Raw genomic sequence first — 24814 nt, forward strand, 5'->3', positions numbered from 1 at the left:
CTCATAATCAGAGCTCACCACAGCCTGGTGTGATAACATGTCCAGCCAGTCCGGCACTCATGAGGCTGAGGCAATAGGTTCATGAATTCCGGAATAGCTAGGAGTACATAACAAGTTCCAGGCCAGCCTGATCCAAATAGCAAGGCCTCTCAAAACAAAAAGGTAAGAAAACTACAAAAGTGAATCAGCATTAGCAGTGGTAATAATTTGAACTTATTTTGATTAACCAGTGTCCCAAAGAGATATAGATGTAAGAAGATAAAGCAAACTCGCCAGAATTTTTGACTTGCAGTGAACTCTATCTAAATGGCTCAGGATTATTACCACATTGTCCAGGAGAAGCGCTCCCCCTGGTGGTCTAGCTAGGGACTGCTGTGACTAATATTAAAGACACAGGCTATCAGGACAGGACCCTCGGCTCCGCAAGTGGTACTGCTTTTGTTTAGAGCTGGAAAGCACTGGGCAGCAGCTTGTACTATAGCTTTTCAGCTGGCCTATGTATCAGCATGACTTAGACCTTGACACTGGCCAGTGTTCCAGTTTGAGGCTTAGGGTGTCTGGGGTTTGACAGCTCGCTGGAACTCTTCTAGCAACCAGCGCCTTCGGTTTTTCTCTGAATCTTTACAGCGTTCTTCTACCTGTCTTCAGCCTCAGCTCCCTGCCCTTCCTACTTCCACAACCCACATTTCCCTGCGTTTTCAGACGTCTAAGCAGCCCACCCTTTGTCTGTGAGGGAGCCTTGACACTTTTGTACCTTGGCCTGCTAACCTCACAGGCCTGCGTCTTCAGCTATCCAGCGGCGGGCAGCCTTGCCACTGACAGCACCAGCTTCTGGACGAGCTGTTCCCGAGGCTGTGACTCTGCTGCTTCTTCCGTGTTACCAGTGCAGAGTTGGATTTTTCCTTGGGCCACCAGCTCCTAAATAATGACACGGATACTTCTTATTAATTATGAAAGCTTGGCCTTAGCTTAGTTTTTTTTTCTAACTAGTTCTTATAACTTAATTAACCCATATTTCTAATCTACACTCTGCCACGTGGCTCATAATTCTCATCCATACTGCATGTCCAAGTCTGGCTGGTGAATCTGCCTTTCTTCTTCCCAGAGCTCTCTCTCTCTTCCCAGAAGTCCCACCTATATCTCTTGCGTAGCTATTAGACACTCAGCTTTTTATTATACCAATCACAGCAATACATCATCACACAGTGTACAAATAACCCATAACACCATGTTACTCTAAGCAGAATATAAATAACCCCTTAGGGAAAGCTTTTTATTAGCTCTAACGTTACAGCACCTGGGGAAGCAGGCCAGGAGACTGTCTCCCAAGCTGACTCGCCAGGAGAGCCAAGGAGCTTGCTTACATGGTTGAAAGTGGGGTGATTTCTCCAATCATAGTAAATACATACCCAAATGAAGGGTTGTGCTTGTTTGTGTCCATGTGTTGGCATGGCTAGCGTCAAAAGGAGGAGAGGCTAGAGCTGCAGCACAATGATGGAGTTGCCTGCATCCCAAGACCCTGGCTTTTAGCAATACCACAAAAGGGCTGCTGAGACGGCTCAGAGAGTAAAGGTATCTACCACCGAGCCTGACAACCCGAGTTCAATCCTCGGGACCCCCAGTGGAAAGAGAGCCCCAACTACTGCAAGTCGTCTTCTGACCTCTCAATGGCTCCTATGGCACACAGTATACACACACACACACACACACACACACACACACATATGCACACAATAAATAAAAGAAATTAGTACATAAAAAGTTGACTGTTGGGAAAGATATGGAGAAGGGGAACATGTATTATTAGTGACGATGTAAATTTGTAGTGTCGTTATGGAAAACTACATGCACTTCCTAGAAATTAAAAACAGAAGAACCTATAATGCTTCAAACCTAAATTTGGGGGGCTGCAAAGGATCACACCAAGGATCTTTCACTGTTAGGTAAGTGTTCCACCACTAACTGCTCCTCAACCCCACTTTTTGTACACTCAAATTTGAAATCAGTATAAGGAAGAGATACATGCAGCCTATATCCATTGCTGTATTAGTGACAATAACCACATTAGGCAACATCAGTGTCCACTAACAGATGGTTAAAGCAAATAGGGCACTGATGGGGGAGAGTCTTCTGTTTTGTGTTGATTTCATTGGTTATATAAAGAGACTGCCTTGGTCCTTTGACAGGACAGAAAATTAGGTAGGCGGAGTAAACAGAACAGAATGTTGGGAGAAAGAAGCAGATTCAGTCAGTCGCCATGATTCTCCCACCCAACACAGACGCAGGTTAAGATCTTCCCTGGTAAGCCACCTCGTGGGCTACACACATTATTAAAAATGGGTTAATCGAGATGTAAGAGCTAGCCAATAAGAGACTGGAACTAATGGGTCAGGCAGTGTTTAAAAGAATACAGTTTCCGTGTAATTATTTCGGGTAAAGCTAGTCAGGTGGCGGGAAGTGGCCCGCCGCTCATACTACAACAGGGCACATCTACAGAATAAAACACTTTTCTCCTTATAAAAAGTTCTCTCCCTTTCAGCAATGCAGATGAAACCTCATATGAAATGTGACAGGTGTTTAAAGAGCAATAAATACTGGGTTGGCAGAGGTGCCACAGGAGTTAGTAGCACCTGCTGCTCTTTAGAGGACCAGAGTTCAGTTCCTACCACCCATAGCAGGTGGCTCACAACCACATATAACTCCAGCTCCAGGGGATCCAATACCTCTTCTGACCTCTGTAGGCATCTGCATATATCCCTTATCTCTGCTTCTCTCTCTTTTACACACACATACAAACACATGTATCTTTGAAAGCAGAGAGTGTGGCAAATTTTGCATAATATTTGAGGAATCTAAAAACTATCATGTTCTTGGAAACAGATGAAGATGGTGGTGACATTTATTTGTAAAAGAAATAATAATAATAATAAGAGCAAGTAAACAAAGAAAAAACCAAAACCTTTTACTGAAGAGTGATAAAAAATAGGAAGATGGTAGTCAAAATGTAGGAAGACAGCCAGGTGGTGGCACACACTTTTAATCCCAGCACTCAGGAGGCAGAGGCAAGTGGATCTCTGAGAGTTCGAGGCCAGCCTGGTCTATAAGAGCTGGTTCCAGGACAGCTAGGACTGTTACACAGAGAACCCTGTGTTGAAAAAGAATGTGGGAAGATTCAGATATAGGAGGAGTAAGTTTTGGAACCTATTGCTTAGCTTGGAAACTATGCTTAACAACATACTATGCATTTCAAAACTGCTAACAGTATATTACAAATGTTCCCACTACAAAAACAGTATTTCCGGTGATTGTCATATTATCTTAACTTATTCAAAGTTGTATGCATAAATCCAAATGTCTCTTTCGACCACTAGCTATTGATAAAATAACACAACTAAAATCTACAATATATTTTCTATTCAGTATGTAAAAAATAAAAATTAATAAAAGCAGCTAAGCAAACAAACAAAAACCTAATTTCATACCCATGATTTAGTTCAGAACTGACCACTGAGCATGAGTTAGTCTTTCTTACAGTTGCAATTTTGCAAAACACCCCAGGAATTGGAGTCCTCCATGAAATTCCATGCTAGAGTGAAAAAGCCTGTCTGGGCATGCCTGGTCCCCACCAAGGTCAGAACTGGAGTTACAGGTGGCTGTACGGAAGTATGTGGGAGCTGGGAATCCTACTTAGTGCTCTTCGAGAGCAACGAGTGCTCAAAACTGCTGAGTCCTCTCTCCAGCTCCTTTCTTTACTTCTTAGTGTGGGCATACATTCGTCTCAGAACAAATTCTTATGGCCCGGGGCTCTACTTTTATTTTTGTTCTGAGACAGGGTTTCATGCAGTCCCGCCCTGTCTCCATCTCCCGAGTGCCCTCAGTTAACACAGTTCTGGCAATGGGAATACTCAGGGCTTTCTGCAGATTAAACAAGTTCTCTATCAACTGAGCTATATCCACAGACTTCTAGTTTAGTATTCTTATGTCAGCCAAGTGGTGGTGGTGCATGCCTTAATCCCAGCACAAGGGAGGCACAGACAGGCAGATCTCTGGGAGTTTGGGCCAGCCTGGTCTACAGAGTGAGTTACAGGACAGTCAGAGCTGTTATACAGAGAAAGCCTATCTCAAAAAACAAACAAACAAAATGTTTTTCTTATGTCCTCTCTATTCAGACCAACAGTGCTCTAGTTATAGCCCACAAACCAACATATTACCCCACGGTATTTGCACATTAAATTCAGGGCCTATCACAGGACAGCAGAAAGGAACTCTATGAATGGAAATCAGTGTCAAGGCAAAACTACAAGACTTGTGTCAAGGGGAGTAAGAGACAGTTTGTCCTGGAGCCAAGTTTGAGTGACCATGACCCAGGAGCATAGGCTCAGGTTGCCCTGAATATCATGTTCCAACATGACGACAGGTTATGAAGTTATAATGATAAAACAGCTGAAAGTCACAGAGCAAGGCAATTTTCAGGTAGACAGGCTAAAGCAAGGTGGAGAAATCTATTATACGCTTCGAACACTATGTGATGACATCATTAGGCTTTGAACTGGTGGGAGCTAGTGGTGTAATATTCTGGCTCTTTAAGAGACAAGCCACGCCCACTCCCTTCCTCCTAGCAGCCTCTGTCCTACTCTGCTCTCTTCCTGTCCCTGTCTCAAGAGGCAGCTTTTGCCTCTCTCCCCATTTCTCTGCTTCCCCCGCCCCTGTCTCTCTCCTCTTCTCCTCTTTCTTTCTCTCTCTCTCTCCCCCTTCCCCCCTTTTCCTTCCCCTCCATAACCCATCTAATAAATGTCTAACTTTATTCTGTATGGTATGTTTATCTGTCTCTCTAGCCTGCCCCCTGCAGTCACATGGAGCCTGCCACGTGGTCTCCTGCGCAATCCCTGCTTGGGACCCCGGGCAGCTTGCAGCAAACCCATCTGCATGGTGTGCATATCTGTCTGGCCCTTGCCCACCCACCGCCCACATGGCTAGCCGCCAGGGATGCCCAGGGGACCAGCCACCTTGGTTTGTGGGGACCCACAGCAAATCCATAACAAGTGGTCTGTTAGGAAAGCCTAAAGGGATTTTTACCTAAACGTCACAAAGCTGTTAGGCTAAGCACAGACATGGACAATAAATAGCTATTAATGAGGCTAAAAGCAGGGTGTGGTGACACCCATCTTTAATCCCAGCACTTGGCAGGCAGAGGTGGGCAGAGTTTAAAGCCAGCCTGGTCTACAAAGAGAGTTCCAAAACAGTGAGGACTACACAGAGAAACCCTGTTTTGAAGAAAACCAAATCCAAAACAAAGAATAAAAGGCTAAAATAGCCTGGGATAATTTGGCTCCAGATCTGCACTACTCCCGCTCTCCAGAAAGCACAGAAGTTCTAACCAATGAACCTTCCAGAATCTTTAACATACGTGCAGCCTTTTTCTAAGAACTCCAACCTGTATTTTAATAAGTTATCCAGATGATTCAGACACAGAGAAGTTTGAGATTGTCTGCTATCCTGTTGCTTCTCTTGCTAACAGCAGCAGGTTTCGGGGACTCCAAATCACTAGAAGACTGCTTGCTTGGTGGGTACACAGTTCCCTGCTGTGAAGTCAGTTTCCAACACCCAATAATTAGCACAGAAGTATTCCACATATTCCGGCCTGTGAGGTGCTGATCCCTGCATCAATGTCCCCATGTGAAATTACAGGCTCCGTGGGAAAATTGAGCGCTTGCCAGGTTAAGACTCATTCTCCAAGAGGGTGTTTCTGTTGCACAGGAAAATGATCTGACCACCAATTAACTACTTTGGGCCTTACGTAATATTTAGTCCTCCAACAAGTGGTACCCAGATATAACACCAGGAAGAAACACGATAGCATTTTAGTCTCCAGTGTTTCCTCCATCTTTCCCTTGGCCTTCCTTTCCTTCCATCTCCGTGTGTGTGTGTGTGTGTGTGTGTGTGTGTGTGTGTGTGTGTGAGAGAGAGAGAGAGAGAGAGAGAGAGAGAGAGAGAGAGAGACTGAGTCAGGGTTTTGCTATGGAGCCCTGGTCAGTACTCACTATCTAGCAAAGGATGACCTCCTACTCTTGAGAGAGAGAGAGAGAAAGAGAGAGAGAGAGAGAGAGAGAGAGAGAGAGAGAGAGAGAGACTGAGTCAGGGTTTTGCTATGGAGCCCTGGTCAGTACTCACTATCTAGCAAAGGATGACCTCCCACTCTTGGGAATCCCCCTACATCAGCATACCACACAATGGGGCTTATCTTCAAAACCTTCCTTTTCAACTGTGTGTATGTGTGTAGAAGAGGGCACGTGCACATAGAGGCCAGAGGAGGATTTAGGCTATCCTGCTCTCCACTCTGGACATTATTCTCTTGAACTGGAGTGTCTCACTGAACCTGTTGCTAAGCTGGCTGGCAACAAGTCCCATGGATCTCCTTGTCTGTGATGGCACTTCTAGCTATTATGTGGGGGCTAGGGATTTGAACACAGGTCCTCATGTTTGCACAACAACAATTCGTATCCCAAGACTGACGCAGAAGACTTTCAAAGTGACAGAATTAATGTCATAAAGGACCTATTAATAGATTTGCTTAGGAGACATTAAGTCACACAAAGTAGAACTTAGCTAAGGGAATGCTGCCTTCATAGCATCACAAAGATACAGTGTGCTAGCCACGCCTGTTTGAGATAAGTAGTTACCATGCTAGGATGTACATTACTGTTCGCCAGGACTCACCAGACATTAGGTCCACCACCAAAGAACAAGTCTCCAACAGGCATCTTGAGGGGGCCATGCAGGGTCACAAACACCATTAAGTCCTGGGCTGCAATTAGGTGCCCTTGGCTCCTGTCAGGAAAATCATAATTCAGACAGGTGGGCAAGATGAACCTGGGTAACAAGTATTCAAAAAGAACAGAACAAGTCAGAGGCAGGCGGATCTCTTTGAGTTCGAGGCCAGTTACCTGGTCTACAAGAGCTAGTTCCAGGACAGGAACCAAAAAGCTACGGAGAAACCCTGTCTCTAAAATCCAAAAAAAAAAAAAAAAAAGAACAGAACAGGCGTACTTTCAAACAATCTTGGCAGTCTCCTATCTGTTAAACAGTTCGAGGTGTAAACCGGGTCCTGGACATAAAAGAAATTAAAAGATTACAGAGAATATAAAGTGAATACACCCGGCCGGGCGGTGGTGGCGCACGCCTTTAATCCCAGCACTTGGGAGGCAGAGGCAGGCGGATCTCTGTGAGTTCGAGACCAGCCTGGTCTACAGAGCTAGTTCCAGGACAGGCTCCAAAGCTACAGAGAAACCCTGTCTCGAAAAACCAAAAAAAAAACAAAAAACAAAAAAAAAAAACAAAGTGAATACACCCAAGGCCTAGGAAAGCTAGTAAAGTCTTCTATTGGGGGCCTGCTCTTCTTTGGGCATTACCAATAGCTGGCCAGGTTTTTCCTTTATTAATCTCTAAGTGGGCTTTTCTCACTGTGAAGGCTTATTATTTTTACAAGAAGCCAACTCCCTAAGCCCTCTCAAAGTATCTTAAAGCACCACTCAGACGCATTCCCAGAGCAGCTTGGTGTCTACTATAGGTTTTTCTAACAGAAGACGGATCACCCTCTAAGCTTTGTCAGTGCCTGAGCGCCAAATGGGATGGAACTAGTGAAAGACCCCAGTGGTGGGCAGTCTTTCAGGCTAAGGAGACCCTCCCAAAGAAAAGCGAGATCACTCTTCGGATGCAAACAGCAAGAGGCTTTATTCAGTACACAGGTACCTGGGGCGACTTAGTCTCTCAAAAGACAAAGCACGCCTGCAGACTGGGGGAAGGTCTTTTTATAGGAAAGAGGGCAGCAGAAGCAGATTACAGAAGCAAATGCATCGTTAGTGGTCAGTTGGAATGGGGCAAGGGGCACAGGTGGTTTTTCCTCTCCCAGCACAGATGTATGGGAACAGATATCCTGTTAATTGGTGTCCTGTCCGAATCTATGGATATAAATATCCTGTTTTGCAGCCAGGGACCCTGACCTTACTCTGCACTTACAGTCGTTCGTCAAAAGCTTTGTGAAATGACGTTACAGCAGCCAAGCTAGGATCTTTCATAGGGGGAGTTGTCTCTTCTGTGAATTTACTGATATTCTAAGTTGGGCACATGTGCTGACTATAGGCATCCTGTTTCCCTAAGCAAACGGGATGTTCTCATTAGAGCAGGCCAGCTGCGGGTTCCTTATCGCTTGGGGCCAGATGGCTGACCGGCTGACCGCAGATATCTTGCCTGGCTTCTCCGCCCTTGTTCTCAAGTCGAACTTCCCTGCTCTAATGTTACTTGTGTTGCTCCAAAGTTTAAGCCTGGCATTGCTGCTGCTTAGCTGTTTGTCTATACTGTGGGGGTCTTTCATCCCCCCCTTTTTCTATCAACTGAATAAAACCCTTTATTCATTTAGCTGTGGTATCCATGTCTTTGGGATCAAACTGTCTAAGCTGATGATACTGTTGTGTCAGGACCAGAGCCTGGATGACAGACAGCCTGTCCTTCATGAATTGGACCAAGCGATTTAGGATACAAGGCCCAAAAAGCAAGATTAAAAGTATAACGATTAGGGGGCCCATGAGGAGCTAGGCTTCCAAAACGCATCCCCGGTTGTTTCACATCCCCAGGCATTACAGAATAAGCTTTCCCATCCTCCACAGCATCGGACCTGGTCTCGCTCCCGCCCATCCCGGGGACAGACACAGAAATCTAATTGCCCCAGGAAGCATCTTCCTTCAGGGCTTCCGAAGCCGAATTTTCCCCCAGGAGAAAAGCGGCTGCCTGCCCGGTCCTTTAACTGTGTAGGTAGCAAATCAGGAATATCCCATATCTCTGATCCTGCTGCAAGCTGGCAGAAATCCGGGGTAAGTGGGGGCCACCAGGTGTCTATAGCATGGTTTGCCTGAATTTCCCAGACAACTTCTCCGACCGAGGACAATACCTGCCATTTTAGGGAGCGTACCAGGTGAGGGCTGTCTCCCCGGACTATCATCCCTAGTCCCAACAAGATCCATAAACCAGTCAATGGGGCCCCCGGGTAAGTCTTATCTTTAGAGGGTTTTGAGAGCGCTGGACCCTCCATAGCGGTTCTGCTGTATCTCCTTCCGTACGAGCTGCTTTTACGTGGGAGGCGTGGACCCAGGCCGCGATGCCGTCAACTTTCAGTGCCGTTGGAGTGGTTAGCAGCACGGTGTAGGGTCCTTTCCAGCGGGGTTCCAGATTCTTAGTCTGATGTCTGCGGACCCAAACTGTATCGCCAGTCTGGTAGCTGTGAGGTACCGCTGGTCTGTCTAATTGTTCCTTATAGGCTGCAGCAAGTGGCTTCCAGACCTCTCTCTGCACGATCTGGAGTGCCTGTAAATGAGCTTCCAGAGAGGGGCTATTAGCAAAGTCTGAAATGTTGGAGTCAAAGAAATTAATGAAGGGCGGGGGCGCCCCATATAGTATTTCAAAAGGTGTGAGCCCGTGGGGTCCTGGTGTATTGCGAGCTCTGTAGAGGGCTAGGGGTAGTAGGAGCACCCAGTCTCTAGTGCCAGTTGCAAGCGTTAATTTGGTCAAAGTCTCCTTAATAGTTCTATTCATTCTTTCTACCTGTCCTGAACTCTGGGGTCTGTATGCACAATGTAATTTCCAATCAATCCCCAATAGCTTGGCCACCAACTGACTTACCTGGGAGACGAAGGCGGGCCCATTATCAGTGCCCAGCACTTGGGGCATGCCATACCTGGGGAAGATTTCTTCCAGCAGCTTTTTGGTCACAATTTTTGCTGTCTCATGCTTGGTCGGGAAGGCTTCCACCCATCCCGAAAAGGTGTCCACAAATACCAATAAGTACCGGTATCCATACATGCCTGGTTTTATTTCAGTAAAGTCAATTTCCCATTGTACTCCTGGTCGATGTCCACGGATTCGCACCCCCTGTCCCACTTTGGTTTTTCCTGCATTTACCTGTGCACATGCTCTACATTTGTCCATAACTTTTTGGAGGATGCTGTCTCGCCCTAGTAAATAGCAAAAAGTTTCCTGCCGGTCTAACAAAGTTTTCATCTTTCGGGGGCTTAGATGGGTCAATTTATGTAAGTAATCAAGCATCTTATAAGTGTATGCCATCGGCATCACTGTTTTTCCCTTCCATGTCCATTCGCCCGTTTTCTGGTCCTGCTCCGCTCCCATGTCTGCCAGGAGCTTTAGATCCTCCTCATCATATTTGAGGGGGGTCTCTCTTATCTTGGTGCATGGGCAGTATGGCTAGCGGAGCCTGCAGGGCCACCTGTTTGGCGGCTTCATCAGCCAGCCGGTTTCCTCGAGCCTCAGGGCTGTCTCCTTTCTGGTGTCCTGGGCAATGTATAATGCTCAGTTTCCGAGGCAGAAATAAAGCTTTTAACAAGGCTAAGATCTCTGTTTTATTTTTAATTTCCTTTCCTTCTGAAGTCAGTAGCCCTCTTCTTCTGTATATTTCCCCATGAACATGAGCAGTGGTAAAAGCATATCGGCTGTCAGTATAGACATTGAGCTTCTTACCTTCTGCCATCCTCAAAGCTTGTGTCAAGGCGACAAGCTCTGCTCGCTGCACAGAAGTCCCCGCAGGCAGAGGCTGTGCCCAGATCACCTCGGTCTCCGTGGTTACCGCTGCACCCGCCTTTCGCTCACCTTCCCGCAGAAAGCTGCTGCCGTCAGTGTACCAGGTGACATCCGCATCCCGGAGGGGTTGATCCGTCAGGTCCGGTCTGGTCCCGGGCATTTCCGCAAGGATAGGCTATTGGCCGCCGCCAGGGCCCCAGCCTTTGGGTCAAGACCCCTTTTCTTTCCAGTAGGCACATTGGTCCTTGTCGAGGGGTAGCCCTCTTCTGTCTCCCCCCTGTCTATCCTGTCTTTGCCCTGACACTACGGTGGCCAAAAGTTTACTCATTTCCTTATGTCTCTTGCGGTCCCTCTCTTTTTCCCTTTCCTTTTCCCTCTCCTCAGCTTCTTTTCTTAGGCGGTCCTCCCTCTCCTCCTGAGTCTCCCTCTTATTGAAAATCTTTTCTGCTTCCTTTAGCAGATCCCTGAGTGAGCTTTCCCTGAGGTTCTCTAGACGCTCCAGCTTGCGTCTGATATCTGGAGCTGACTGCCAAATAAAAGACATGGAGATATTGGTCTCCTGTTCGGGGTCGTCAGGGTCATAGGGAGTATATCTGCAGTAAGCCTCTTTGAGCCTCTCAAGGAACGCAGAGGGAGTTTCCTCTGACCCCTGTATAACCTGCTTTACCTGAGCCAAATTCGTTGGGCGTCGAGCCGCCCTGTGGAGACCCGCTATGAGCAACTGGCGATAGAGGGCTAGGTGATTCCTACCTTCCACCGTGGTGAAATCCCAAGAGGGGCATTCAAGGGGAAAGGCAGAATCTATTTCATTAGGCAATTGGGTGGAGCGGCCATCAGGTCCCCGGACTTCCTTCCGGGCTTCCAGGAGGACCCTCTGCCGTTCCTCCGAAGTCAGCAGGGCCTGCAGCAGCTGTTGGCAGTCGTCCCATGTAGGCTGATGGGTAATCAAAATAGATTCAATCAGAGCAGTCAACCTAGAGGGGTCCTCCGAAAAAGGAGGGTTATTATTTTTCCAGTTGTAGAGGTCTGAGGAGGAGAATGGCCAGTACTGCAGTTGGCTGTTCATTCCCGTGCGAAGAGGGAATGCCTGCGAGGAGGTTGTATCCGCTGCATGCAGCTGGTCCCTTCGTCCTCTCAGGCGTGCGGCCATCGGAGAAGGACCAGCAGAGGCCGGCGCTGCTTGTTCTTCTTTTCTTTCAGTTGAGTCAGCCTCATTCGGAGGCCATGGAGCTGGCTCCTGATATGGGGGAGGGCCCTCCGTGAGGAGGTCCATCAGTAGGTCATCATCTGGGGGCAAGACTTTTGGAGGAGGGGGCTTGGGCACCGGGGATTTGGTGAGGGTTGGGTACAGGGAGGAGTGGGGCGGAGGTCCCGTTGGGGTGGGAAGGAGTGGAGGGGGTAAGGTAGGTGCAGAGGGGGTAAGGATAGGGGGTTTCGGGGTGACGAAAGGCTTGACCCAGGGCGGTGGGTCATAAGCCATCGCCTCCCAGATCACGATATACGCGACCTGGTCTGGATGCCCGTGAGGGCCAGGATCCATCACTTTAGCCTTTACTGTAAGATAACATTGATGTCAAAAGTACCATCCCTTGGCCAGCCCACATTGAACGTGGGCCATTCCGAGGAACAGAAAGTTACCCAGCATCTCTTCCGAACGTCCACTGACTGGTAATTTGCAATGTGTTGGACGTCTCGCCAGTGCTGTAAAGTCAGACTTAGAGGGGTGGTTACAGATTGGCCCATTCTCTCAACCGCGGTGACAGTAACAATTAGACAGACAAACAAAATACAACTTAGACAGACACAGAAACTCGCAGCGCGGCTTTGGCGTAAAACCGAAAGCAAGAATTCAGACGGAGACTTTGAGGACCCGGGCTCCTCGTCTCCCAAAAGAGTCACGAATCCCTCAGACAGTGGGGCAGCCCCCAACAGTCCCAGTTCCACGCGACTCACAAACTGCAAATGGGCCACGAATCGGGCCCCCAAACACCACTGGGACGTCTCCCAGGGCTGCGGTCGGGAGTATGAGCTCGTCAGCTCCTCCCCGGGTCCACCAAATACAAATCTGATTAGCTAACCAGTACAAACGCAGGCGCAAACATAAAAGACAGAAGACAGACAGAAAACAATTGTGCTGGCCAGCTTACCTCCCGGTGGTGAGTCGGTGGTCCCTGGGCAGGGGTCTCCAAATCTCGGTGGGACCTCCAAATGAAAGACCCCAGTGGTGGGCAGTCTTTCAGGCTAAGGAGACCCTCCCAAGGAACAGCGAGATCACTCTTCGGATGCAAACAGCAAGAGGCTTTATTCAGTACACAGGTACCTGGGGCGACTTAGTCTCTCAAAAGACAAAGCGCGCCTGCAGACTGGGGGAAGGTCTTTTTTTTTTTTTTTTTTTTTTTTTTTTTTTTTTTTTTTGGTTTTTCGAGACAGGGTTTCTCTGTGGCTTTGGAGCCTGACCTGGAACTAGCTCTTGTAGACCAGGCTGGTCTCGAACTCACAGAGATCCGCCTGCCTCTGCCTCCCAAGTGCTGGGATTAAAGGCGTGCGCCACCACTGCCCGGCGGGGGAAGGTCTTTTTATAGGAAAGAGGGCAGCAGAAGCAGATTACAGAAGCAAATGCATCGTTAGTGGTCAGTTGGAATGGGGCAAGGGGCACAGGTGGTTTTTCCTCTCCCAGCACAGATGTATGGGAACAGATATCCTGTTAATTGGTGTCCTGTCCGAATCTATGGATATAAATATCCTGTTTTGCAGCCAGGGACCCTGACCTTACTCTGCACTTACAGTCGTTCGTCAAAAGCTTTGTGAAATGACGTTACAGCAGCTAAGCTGGGATCTTTCATAGGGGGAGTTGTCTCTTCTGTGAATTTACTGATATTCTAAGTTGGGCACATGTGCTGACTATAGGCATCCTGTTTCCCTAAGCAAATGGGATGTTCTCATTAGAGCAGGCCAGCTGCGGGTTCCTTATCGCTTGGGGCCAGATGGCTGACCGGCTGACCGCAGATATCTTGCCTGGCTTCTCCGCCCTTGTTCTCAAGTCGAACTTCCCTGCTCTAATGTTACTTGTGTTGCTCCAAAGTTTAAGCCTGGCATTGCTGCTGCTTAGCTGTTTGTCTATACTGTGGGGGTCTTTCACTAGCAGATCGTAAAGAGCAAGTATCAAGAGCCGCAAAAACTGGTACTCAGAACAGGTTTGGCTCTAAGAAGAAACTTCCGGCCAGTAGTTGGAATCTGAAACAAATGGCCTAGCACACGCTGAGAAATTCATCCTACCGGGATCCGGATTCCGGCCTGCAACAACATCCCCCAGAAACTCAAGTTCCTTACAAATTCGCCGCTATCCTCCGACCAAAACAACTCCAAGATGCTCGGTATCCAAGCACCAGAAACAGCGATGCGGTCTGAAAACGTCATCAATGGTCGCAGAGTTAGATTCCCGCTCTTACTTCCTCCTCTCCTGGTCCCTCCTCCATTTGCTTTCCCTCGCTATGCTGCAGTAGCGGTGGCATTGGCCACCCTGACACTGTTCCCGCCCAGGAAGGCTTAAGACAAGTTCGCCACTAATTCCAAGTATGCTTCAGACACAGCATGAAGGAACCTCACCTCCAGCCAGCTCTAAACTCTAGCCAGGGTTTGACTTCTGGGAGTTCCTGAGCACTAGCGAGCCAACTCGTTCTTACATCCAAGCATCTTTTCTGCTAAAACAAAATGCTGGGCCTGCCCCCTTTAAATCTTCTGAACCTGCCCGCCCAGCCAAATTTGTGTTCTAGGTTGATTTAGAAGCTTATCAAGCATTCTGATGTGAGAATTTCCTCTCTTTTATTAAAGATTCATTCATTCGTTCATTGGTTTTTTATTGTATATACAGTGTTCTGCCTGCAGGCCAGAAAGGGGCGCAATATCTCATTATGAATGGTTGTGAATCACCATGTGGTTAAACTAATGGAAATTAAACTCAGGACCTCTGGAAGAACAGCCAGTGCTCCCAAATACTAAGCCATCTCTGAAATTGATTAAATAAAAAACAATGCTGCAGGATCCCCAGCGGCTGCAGCTGCAGAAACGCTGCAGGTCCCCAAGTGGCGGCAGGCAGCAGTCCAGAGAGCAGCCAGTCCCAAGAAGGGACTGCGCAGGTCCCTGAGTAGAGACAGATGGGCACACCATAAGACCACACTGCAGGTCTCCCAAGGCGTCTCAGGCAGGGAGCCACTGGTGGCAGGCGAAAGACAAGAGACATGGCTAGGCACACCATGCAGAATGAGGTTAGATATTAATGAGGTTATGGAGGGGGAAGGGGAGAAGAGCAGAGAGAGGGAGAGGGAGAGAGACTAAGAGAGAAAAGGGAGACAGAAGGAGAGAGAGAGAAGTTGCTTCTTAGAGAGGGAGACAGAAAAAGGGACTCAGGCTGCAAGCAGGAAGATCTGCCTGCCTCAGTGGAGGGGGAGTGGGCGTGGCTTGTCTGTTAAAGAGACAAAACAGATCATTACAATCTCTCCTACCAGAAAATAAATTTTCTTTCTTTTTTGTTTGTTTTTGGTTTTTCAACAGCATTTATCTGTAGCTTTGGAACATATTCTAGAACTAGCTCTTGTAGACCAGGTTGGTCTCAAACTCAGAGCTCCACCGGCCTCTGCCTCCAGAATACTGGGATTAAAGGTGTGCACCACCACAGACCAGCAATAATTAATTTTCTTATATGAACAATTGATTGTGATTCATTTAAGCTATTGGACCAATCCTGACTTGGAATGTGCCATTTCTGATGTGTTCATCTTGAATCTGTAACTTTCTACTCTCTGTTCCCCATTTTTTGTATCTCATACCTAATTCTTCCTGTATGCCTGAAGCACAGGACCTTTTTGAAACCACAATTTCTAGGTTAGACTCTCCACTAATTTGTTTTTTATCTAAACCATGACATCTTGAGAAAAAAAAACACTGAAGTATGTTATTCCATTGTTTCCTCTTCTGGAGTATGGACGTAATAGCAATGCATACCTCCAACTGGATAATAAAAAGAGAAACAATATACTGAACTAGAAATTATAATTCATTAAATTGACAATATTATCTTCTCATGGAATAGGCTGTTGGGGTAAATAATAAATGATAAAAGCTAAATTTTAGGAGTTGTAGATGACAAAGCAGTGCTTACACATTTACTTTTGATTTATTTCCTAACAACATTTTGGTGGTTGTTAAATACACTCTTCTCACTTCTTGTTTATGTTTTGGTGGTAGTTTAAAGGCAGTCAGACCTCCTGTGTCACCAGCCCCAACCCCAACGTTCAAAGACTTCCTCAAAGGCTTGCTCGTTGTTCTACAATAGTATATCTTATTATACAAAGAATGGTTTACCAATGTTAATATTACTTTATTTTTACTTAGACAGACTCCACAAATCTCTTATCTTAACCCACATACACAGTTAAGAAAATGAAAAAAAGCTTCAGGATTGTGTCAAAGAAGCAGGTGTGAGTACCCAAAGTGAATATACTGGTTAACTTCCCCTTCCAATAGTTCCACAACTGTCCACTTCTGCTCATTCTGTAGTCTGTGGATGTAAAAAGGCCACTCGGCAGCAGCAAAAATAAAAACCTTCTCTACTAGTCTATCTATACAAACCACTTGCCACCCTGTTAATTTTAGTCCACTTTTTATTAATTCAGCCTCCTGTGTTTTGGTTTTCCTATTGCTTCATAATAAGTCTAAAACACAGTGGTGGAAAAACTTCTACTTGTTTTGGACTCAGAGCCTGTGCTTCTAGAGTTGAAACAGAGCTGGGTGTGGTTCTGCAGGGCTTTAATCCCAGCACTTGGAAGGCAGAGGCAGAAGGATATCTGTGAATTAGAGACAAACCTGCTCTCCATAGACAATTCCAGATCATTTAGGACTACATAGTAGGACTCTGTTTCAAAGGTAAAGGGGTTGACACAAGGTACAACATTTATATATGCCTCCTATGGGAGGTGAAACCAGGCAGGCTTTTAGAGAAATGCAGATACTGTGTGTTCTCACCTTTGTGTAATCTAAATCCATTGCAGTCACAGACAGAAAATAAAGTGGTGGTGACAGGAAACTGGAAGGTGGGTTGAGTGGAGAGATGGTGGTCAAATATGGAAGTTTCAATTAGATAGGAGGAATAGTTTTTGTAAATCATTTTCATTTAATAGTTCTGTGTATGGATGTTTGACTGCCTGTACATCTGTGCATCTCATGTGCACCTGGCACCTGCAAAGGCCAGAAGAAGGCATTAGATTCCCTGGGACTAGAATTACAGACAGTTGTGAGCTGCCTTGTGAGTGGTGGAAATTGAACCTGAGTCCTCTGCAAGAACAACCAGCTCTCTCAACTGTTGAGGTATCTCTGCAGCCCTAGGGGACTAATTTTTGAGGTCTCTCATCAGCATGATCACTATGGGAATAAGAGAGCATTGGACTTTGTCAATTACTATGAGTATATTTCTAATGATCATATCAGATGAGCTAAGTTTGCCAGGCAACGGTTATATTAATTTGACTGAATCATTCTGAGACAAGTTTAAAACCACAGAGAAAAGTATGGTGATACCTAACCAGGAAAGAAGAACCTCACCCCCAGAATATGAGAGAAAGAAACTTCAGCACAACAGGAAATTCGAGCTACCTGCAAAAACAATGCCTCCTCTCCCAAAGACATCTCACACAAGGTTGATAAAAACAACAAATGAACTGTTTACGCAAACCCTTAACGTGTGTGATCTTGAATTTAACTATATTAGCCCCTGTCAATGTGAATCCTGAACAATAGAACTGATAAAACACCTTAATGGTTACATTTAGAAAAGGAAATTAAGGGCTGGAGAGATGGCTCAGAGGTTAAGAGCACTGGCTATTCTTCTAGAGGTCCTGAGTTCAATTCCCAGCAACCACATGGTGGCTCACAGCCACCTGTAATAAGATCTGGTGCCCTCTGTATACATAATTAATAAATAAATCTTTAAAAATAAGAAGGAAAAGCCGGGCGAAGGTGGCGCACGCCTTTAATCCCAGCACTCGGGAGGCAGAGGCAGGCGGATCTCTGTGAGTTCGAGGCCAGCCTGGTCTACAAGAGCTAGTTCCAGGACAGGCTCCAAAGCCACAGAGAAACCCTGTCTCGAAAAACTAAAAAAAAAAAAAAAAAAAATAAGAAGGAAATTAAGTAAAATAAGCAAACCAGTTCATATTTTATTTAATTTTAATCTTAACTTTTAAATATTGCTTAAACCTTTAACCCACTATAAATTATATCCTCTGAGCAGTTTAAAAGACACAAAAAACATATGTATATCTAGTGATAAGAGGAAGAGAGGAAGGAGACAAGAGAGGGTAATGGGGTTGTGTATTATGTATGAAAATCACTGTTCTTATAATATATGCTAACAAAATTTAGTATACCTCTACCTCGTGAGATGCTCAGAATCATGTCTTATGTGTATACTACCCCCTTAATGCCTGCATTAAATTTGCAGTGTGTGCTACTTACTATCCCTACTTCATAAGCTCCCTAAAATGTTTCATTAAAGCTTATTATGAAATAGTTTTTATTAGCAAAACCAGGTATCTGAGATGAATCTCACTGCCTACATTGACAATTCCACATTGTATACGTGTAATAACTTCACATTGAACCTCATTAACATGAAGATACAAATAAAAGTAAATGAAAAAGTTTTCTATGTAGTGTGCAACAAAATTCATCTTTGTCTCTGAGCTAAATTCACACAGATCTGACCACTGGCAATATGCCTAGCAATCCAGATGTCCTTTAGGAAGGAGCCCCAAGAAATGCCAGACTTGTCAGGGAAATGATTCATGGCAAGAATCTTCCTACTTGGTACCAGGAGAAAGACCTGTTTGGTAACTTGTGTCTGAGGCAGGATAAAAAGCCATGGAAAATTATGGGGACATGAAAAGGTAAAGAAGAGGCTGGAGAGATGAGTCAGTGGTTAAAAGAACTTGCTGATTTTTGAGAGGTCCTGAGTTCAATCGCTAGTACCCACATGGTGGTGAAAAGGGGTAACTATTTTCAAAGGTTTCAAAATGACATTTATTGTGTATGCCACTATGAAGGCTTTATGTTGGGCTCATTTGCTAAGGAGTAAAGGCATATAAATAGCAAGAACAAACAAACAAAGACAGCCATTTTAAAGACCCATAATGGCCTTTTCTCTTGAGAAGCCCATACACATGCCTCAGGACTATACACTGTCTTTCCCCCATGATTTCCTATCTACACACTTACTAAATAAGCTCACTAACTTTGCTTCACTTTGGCTTGTCATGAAATTATTTCTATGTCATAATCAAGGAACTGCCTGCCTTTACCTGAGCAGAAGTCCTATGGAAAAAGGTTGACTTCCCAGGTTGCTAGAAGTTCGTATTCTGTGTCTCCCTGCCTCCCTCCCTCCTAGTCTACAACTAAATATGCATATAATCTCTTCTATGAATTGTAACAGTGATATTGGCAAGGCCAAGAAATACTGAGAAATTTTTGCTCCCCAATTTTGGATACAACACTAAATGAACTCAGTTTTCATTTTAAAAAAAGATTTCCACTAATGGCCTGCAAAATAGCCTAGTCCCATATCTACAGAAAGAAGAGAGCTAGAGACATGGCCGAGAATTCTATGCACTGGCCGCTCTTGGAGATGACCCAGGTACTATTCCAAGTACCCAAATGGTGACTCACAAACAGTTCTAATTCCAATCCCAGGGAATCCAATATCCTCTTCTGGCTTCTCAGGCATTCACACAGTATACAAATATACATGCAGACAAAATGCCCACACACATTAAATTTGAATGTATGTTTGTAACCACTTGCATTCCCAGTGCCAACAGATGCCAGAATAGAGCATCAGATTCTCTGGAACTGGAATTACAGATGGTTACAAGCCACCATTCAGATGCTAAGAATTGAACTCAGGTCCTCCATAAGAACAGTAAGTACTCTTAACTGCTGAGCCATTTTTCCAGGCCCAAGTAACTTTTAAAGGTAGAACTGAGCCCACAAAGGTGCCTTCTGACTACCACATGTGGCAACAAATGAATTATAAATATTCATTCATTCATGTTCACAAGTATGTACTCTTGCGTGTGTGCACATGCACACATATACACACTAGTAAGTAATTTTTAAATTCTGTTAATGAAGCAGAGTGTTGTTGGAAAGCCCCACCCAGTCCCACTCCTCCCATTCCAAACCCCGCCCCTGAGGAAGCCTGTTATCTGCAGCTCCTCCCCTGGAACTGCTTATGACAGTCCACACGTTATTTAAGACCCCGCCCATAGTTCTGTCATGTGTTCTCCTCCTGCCTTCCTGAGAGTCACCGGGGAGTGCTCTGCTTTGCTTTGCTGTTTATTAAATCCAGATTTATTAATTCAGTTTGATTTGGCTTATTACTTCAGCGGAAGAACCCAATAATAGGGGACCCAATACTTATCAAACATTCTGACTAAAACCAAAGCATTATAGTCAGGGGCTTTGATTAGACATTAACGTTCACTTAGGTCAGACTGGTTTACATAACATCTCTTTTTGCTTGTTTGTTTGCTTTTGAGACAGGGTTTCTCTGTGTGACAGCTCTGGCTGTCCTGAAACTAGCTCTTGTAGACCAGGCTGGCCTCGAACTCATGGAGATCTGTTGTGAGGAGGCGTGGGCCGCATCCCGCTACCTGGCTAGCTTAACCCCCGAAATAACCACACAGAAATTGTATTAATTAAATTACTGTCTGGCCCATTATATTTAGCCTCTTATTGGCTAACTCTCACATCTTGATCTAACCCATTTCTATTAGTTTGTGTTCCCCACAGGGTTGTGGCTTACCGGGATGAGTCTAACCCACTGATAATAACATCTCTTAGTGTGATCCTAAGCTCATTAGTCAATATACCCAGGATAATACTCAATAACTTACTTTTAAAAAACAATGGTGAGGCTGAAGAGATGGTTCAGTAGTTAAGAGCACTGGCTGCTCTTCCAGAGGACATGGGTTTGATTCTCAGCACTACTTCTGGTTGCTCACGCATCCTGTAATTCAGGCTCCCATGTATCAGGCACCTTCTTCTGGCTCCAAAGGGCATTGTGTACAAGTTGATATGCAGGCAAACTACCCAAAGACATAAAAATAAACAAGAAAACATTTTAACAGGAATTTTTTTTTTGAGAGTGTGTGTGTATTTGATCCTCTGGAGCTTGGGTTATAGGTCCTCGTGATCCATCAGAAGGAGGTGCTGTAATTTCATGACTGGGGGTTGGTGGTGTTCGTGTGCCTGGGGGTGAACAGGTTTACCAGTGTCTGAGGACACAAGCGAACCCCAGTGCTATCCTCAAGAAGGCTGTCCACACCCTTTGAAACAGAATGTTTCATTGGTCAGGAGTTTTTCAATTAGGCTCAACTGCTGGCCAGGGAACCCTCATAACACTTCTCTCTGTATCTGCTTTAGTGAGGGCTCTGCATGCTTCCAAGAGCAGGCAGGAAGTGCCAGGAAGCGCACTACCTGGATCCCAGCCTACTCTAATCTCTAGCCAGTTTGATCCCCAAAGTTTGGGTTACTACCAGATTTCAGTGCATACCTAATGAGCACAGACAGATTCTGGAACTGAGTGAGTGGCCAATCTGTCACTAAGCAAGCATGTGAACTGGGAGGAGAATATGTGCTACAGAGTAGCTCACTGTAGAGCTCTAACAACCCTGGAATTCACACTGTAGCCTAGGGCTGAACTCAAAGCAGGTATCAGAGGGCTGAAGTAACAGGCATATGCCACAACAGCCCTTTGGAATTGCTATAGTTTTATTGTTTTGGTGACTCCCTGGCTTTTCTCTTTTTATCCTGTCTCATTTATTCTATTTTAAATTTTGCACATTATCACTCCTCACTGAACTGGTCGTTTTTTAGCAGCCCATGGGGACCTGCTCCTTCCGAGAATTTGGATTACTCCACTGTACCACTATGTCGGATTCAGTGGATTTCGTTGCTTTTATTTGTTGTGCATCTGCTGGATCTAGACTTGCCTTTGTTGTGTAACTTGCCTGGACAATGATCTGGGCAAATGGTCTGACCAGGATTAAGCTGTTCGGGGACAAGAGTTACACCCTGTCAGTCCAAGTTGGTCCAAGCTGGTGCACAGAAACATAAATTAATCAGAAACATGCCTTAAAGAAAGTTTTACTGTATTTTATTTCCAAAGTATGTTTATGCACCAAAATTGTAACATCGACGTTCTTGTCTCAGACTCCTACAGGGCAGTCTTGTGATTCCAGATGAGTTTTCCTAACACAATATGGACCAGCCTCCAAGCCATTAATTTTATAATAACTGTCCATGATGCAAAACAGATGCCAACTGGTAGGCTGCACAGGGCAAAAATAAAGGGTCACTCCTTTTGCTCATCCAGAGCTTCAAAGGTAGTACTCACAAAAGCAACCAGTCTGGCACTGGGTATTTTAAAAAAAAATCGACTTGCCTACCCGCAGCACAACTGGAAACCAAAGCACTAAACTCATTCTGTCCAGACACAACACAGATATGTGCATTCTGGCTAGCAATATCTTACTGATCTTACCTTCCCTTAGTCTGTCCACTGCTGCCCTCTCTTAGATCCTGCCAGCTGCTCACCAATAATAACTGGAGGATGCTCCACTCTTATCAACACACCAGAAACAGCAATATGCTTCCTCATGAAACTTCATCACTGGTTTGACCCCGTGGAGTCCCTAAGCACCAGAGATGTTTTATAATCTTAATTCCTGGTATAGGATCCCCACTGTCCCACTATTCCAAATTAAGGCACTTGTGCACAGCAAAGAAAACAATTAAAGTACAGAGATAACACTCAAGTTGTAAGACAATTGAAAGGTAACTATTAGGAGGTTTAGTATCAGTACCTATAAGGAATTCAAATCTATATACAGCAGGAGAAAAAACTCAATTTAAAAAATGACTAAAAACCTAATAGACTTTTAACAGACCTTAGCACAACTGACACCATGTTAGAGATACCATTCTGACCTTAAAACCTGGTAAGTAGGCCCCAATACCTATAAAAATGGGCACAAGGATCTAGTCCACCAAAGACCTAATCTGTAGTTCCAAGAAAGCCCCCTGTGAACCTTGCTTTCTGGCCTCTGTAGTTCTGCTTCTTGCTATCTGAAGTTTGATGATCAGGATGCAGTTTTTGTGCATAAAAATACAAAGGGCTATAAGGCTTGGGGCTGCATGATTTGACCAAGTTCCTTGTGCAGCTGCCAGCTACCAACAAACGCCTTCTCTTGGTGGTGGCACATATCTTTAATCTCAGCAACTGGGAGACAGAGGCAGGCGGATTTCTGAGTTTGAGGCCAGCCTGGTCTACAGAGTGAGTTCCATAACAGCCAGGATTGTTACATAGAAAAACCCTGTCTTGAAAAAAACCAAAAAAAAAAGCCAGGTGGTGGTGGCACACACCTTTAATCCCAGCACTCGGGAGGCAGAGGCAGGTGGATCTCTGTGAGTTCGAAGCCAGCCTGGTCTACAAGAGCTAGTTCCAGGACAGGCTCTAAAAAAATACAGTAAAGGGCTGGAGAAATGGCTCAGTGGATAAGAGCATTACCTGCTCTTCCAAAGGTCCTGAGTTCAATTCCCGGCAAACACATGGTAGCTCACAACCATCTGTAATGAGGTCTGGTGTCCTTTTCTAACCTGCAGACATACACACAAACAGAATATTGTATACATAATAAATAAATAAATATTTTAAAAAACTACAGTAAAACCCTGTCTCAAAAAAAAAAAAAACAAAAAAAGTGTCTGTGTCTCTGGTGAGCTTACCTTGCATGTTGTAGGAGCAGCGGGCTGTGTCCCACTGCTTAACCCCCAAAATAACCACACAGAAATTGTATTAATTAAACTACTGCCTGGCCCATTATTTCTAGCCTCTTATTGGCTAACTCTCACATCTTGATTAACCCATTTCTATTAAACCCATTTCTTTTTTTTTCTTTTTTAATATTTATTTATTATGTATATAATATTCTGTCTGTGTGTATGCCTGCAGGCCAGAAGAGGGCACCAGACCTCATTACAGATGGTTGTGAACCACCATGTGGTTGCTGGGAATTGAACTCAGGACCTCTAGAAGAGCAGCCAGTGCTCTTAACCTCTGAGCCATCTCTCCAGCCCTAAACCCATTTCTATTACATCTGTGACTGTGGCTTACTGGCAAGATTCTAACCTACATGTCGTCTGCCACACTTCCCTTCTTCCCAGCATTCTGTTCTGTCTACTCTGCCCACTTAAGGGCTGCCCTATCAAAGGCCAAGGCAGTCTCTTTATTCAACCAATGAAAGCAACACACAAACAGAAGAACCTCCTACACCATTTGCAAGTATTGGTGCTAATTATAAACAGTTAGTTTCTTTGTTTTTTCCAGACAAGTTCTCCTTATATAGGTCAGGGTTGCCTTTAAATTGTGATTTTTTCCTTCCTCTGCTTCCCAAGTACTGAAATTACAGGCATACCAGACTAGGCTCTACTAATGATAAGCTGTTTCTATTATGCTAGGGAGATAGCTCACTCAGTAAAGTACTTGCCATGCAGGCGTGAGTCTAGGGTAAAATAGCCAACTGGAACAAGAGACCAACCAATCACTGAACACCCTGACTCTGAACCCAGAGCCAGGGAAAGAAACACACCCTGAATCTGAGACCTGAGTCAGGGAAACAACATCTTTATCCCTGAACCCAGGACCAAAGAAACAGGTCCTGAGTCTGAAACCAGTGCCAAAGAAACACACATTGTCCCTAGAATCAGAGTCAGTGAAAAAAATATGCTCTGGCCCTAAGATTAGAGCCTAAAGGCTAAAAAAGACCAGTGAAAGAAACACAGTTTGGTCCTGAGATCACAGCCATCTCTGCTCCTGACCAACTACACTAACCAATCCCTGAGCAGGAAAAACTGACCAATCCCCCTTCGCCCTGGGAAAACTCCGCCCCTAAGAAGCCCTATATAAACCTCTCTGCAGCTTCAGTTAGAAGCCACTTTCCTGGACTCCTTCCCCAATTAATCTCTTTCTCTAAAGAGTCTTGGGTGAAGACCTTCATTCGCCAGCAGAGAAGAAGGACCTGGCTGGGACGTCCCTCAGGGGACCAAGCTGAAAAACCTTGCTGAGCTGCTCCTTAGGGGGTTGAGCAGGGCGGTGGAGCAGAACAGAAGATCCTTGCTAGGA

At 45.3% G+C, this 24814-nt stretch overlaps 1 long non-coding RNA gene across 1 annotated transcript; it reads right to left on the reverse strand.

Annotated features, from left to right (window-relative positions):
• Positions 1-802: 802 nt before the first annotated feature.
• On the reverse strand, positions 803-20655 carry LOC121437175. The gene is made up of 3 exons (XR_005972934.1): positions 20526-20655; positions 6718-6828; positions 803-918 (listed from the first exon to the last, which is right to left on the reverse strand). It is a non-coding gene; the product is annotated as an uncharacterized LOC121437175 (long non-coding RNA).
• Positions 20656-24814: the final 4159 nt, after the last annotated feature.

The sequence above is a fragment of the Microtus oregoni genome, unplaced genomic scaffold (genome assembly GCF_018167655.1).
Source record: "Microtus oregoni isolate MIOR12 unplaced genomic scaffold, Mior012 000050F_ref0000143, whole genome shotgun sequence".
NCBI lineage: Eukaryota > Metazoa > Chordata > Mammalia > Rodentia > Cricetidae > Microtus > Microtus oregoni.